Consider the following 2,191-nt stretch of genomic DNA (forward strand, 5'->3'; position numbering starts at 1 on the left):
GATGGTTGTGAGCCACCATGTGGTTGCTGGGATTTGAACTCTGGACCTTCGGAAGAGCAGTCGGGTGCTCTTACCCACTGAGCCATCTCACCAGCCCCTGATGAGTTCTTATATCTTCCTCCCTCCACCATGTTAACCATTGCAACTGCTGACCGGCCTGTGGTACAGCTGTTATGAAACCTTTCCAGTCTTAGGGAATAACTATTTTGGGTAGCCCAATTATTAATATTTGTTTAACATAAGGAGAATGCACTTTGTAGGGAAAAAATAGCCTCTTTAAAATGCATCAGATCTATCTTTTCTTTTTTTTTTTAAAGATTTATTTATTTATTATATGTAAGTACACTGTAGCTGTCTTCAGACACTCCAGAAGAAGGAGTCAGATCTCATTGTGGATGGTGGTGAGCCACCATGTGGCTGCTGGATTTGAACTCCGGATTCGGAAGAGCAGTCGGGTGCTCTTACCCACTGAGCCATCTCACCAGCCCAGATCTATCTTTTCTATTGGACGCCACATTATTGCATCACAACCATGGTAGCACCAGTAGCAGGCCTGTGCTGCACAGTTACTGGGAAAACCAGTGGTGACTTTGTAATCCCAGGCCCTTCCTCTGTTGGCACATTTGGCTCAGGATTAACCCTTTCTCTTCTTTCTCTGAAAATGGGCAGTTTCTCCTTAACCCTTTCATCCTGCAAGGCCTCCTGGTTCCCTGCTCCACCCAGGAACGTTGGGGACAGGAAACCAAAAGTGCATGGTGCAGGGTGGCTTCTAGCCAAGGTGTCTCCCCTCTTTCATCCTGTGGGAAACTCTGCTCTCTCTTGCTCAGTCACCGGGTCTGAATCCGTTTTTTCTCCCTTTTCTGATGCTTTTCACTTTCTGAGTGCTTCCTTCCATCTCTACCTGTAACCTCCCCAATTGCATCTCAGATCCCTCCATTTCCATTTGCGACTTTTGCAATTGCTCAGCCATTCTCCCATTTTTCTTGAACCAATATAGGAAGTCAAAAAGGCAAAACCAGAAACTCCCCTCTGGGCGCTGTTGTAGTAAATATTATTTTGGGGTTTTGCTATACTTTCCTGTTGCTTTTATCTATCTATTAGCTGTTTCTACCCCCACTTACACCATATAAGCCCCAAAGAAAAGACATAGAGAACTTCACATCCATAAAAAGCTTTAAAGCATTAGATCTGGTAGATATTTACCCTCTATGTTATTATGTCTACTCCCCTGTGGTGATCTCTGAGACCTCACTTGCCATCTTCTGCCTGGGCCACTCTAACTGAGGCTCCAAGCCTGGGGACCTTTGCTCCACCCCACTCTCTTCTGCCCAGCTCAGGCTATAGGCATCTTTATTAGCCAACAGGGATAACTTGAGGGGCAAGATTCACATAGCATAATTTGGTATACATGAGGATCTCCTCGTCAGGGTCAACCAGATCTTGGGGTCTGGCCAGTATTTAGTATTTGAATACACAGCAGCAGCAGACCAACCCCCTACAGGGAGCAAAGCTGGGAAAAACACATGGGCAGCAGTTGCAGTAAACTTTGTGCTGATGTCCTGAGACAGAGCATCCGTTCCTTCGTACCCTCTTGTCTCCTCTATGGCATTGGAAAACAAATTTCCCATTATGCCAAGGCCCAGGTTGAGTGCTATTTATAGGTGCTATTTTTTAAAATCTATTTTATTGGGTTCTTAAATCTCCATCCTTCCAGTCCTTATTTTATCCTAATTCCTTACAACCCCCCAACACTAGGTAAGAGATAAAGAAGGCTAGAGGGGAAAGGGGTTGTAGACCTCTTGACTACTTCCTGCTGATTCGGGGCATCAGGTTTCTGGGACCATGTCTGGTTTTCCTCCAAATATGCAGCAATCCAGCCACTGCAAACCAGCAAATGCAGCAGCAGGAACCCATGGCAGCAGCGGGGAGCAGCAGCTGACACAGGCCCTCTCCTGGCTCTCTCATTCATTTCCTCTTCAGAGTTCCCAGAATTAAACTGGCAGCCGACAAAATCACAGCCCTCCTAGAGCAAGAGACCATCGTAGTTAACAGCTGTTGACAAACTGAAGCAGCCCCGTATCCCACATCTGGGATTAAAACAAAAGCATAATCACATATCTGGGAATTTTTTTTGTTTTGTTTTGTTTTTTTGTTTTTTGGTTTTTCAAGACAGGGTTTCTCTGTATAGCCC

Source organism: Mus caroli, chromosome 4 (assembly GCF_900094665.2).
Source record: "Mus caroli chromosome 4, CAROLI_EIJ_v1.1, whole genome shotgun sequence".
Classification (NCBI taxonomy): domain Eukaryota; kingdom Metazoa; phylum Chordata; class Mammalia; order Rodentia; family Muridae; genus Mus; species Mus caroli.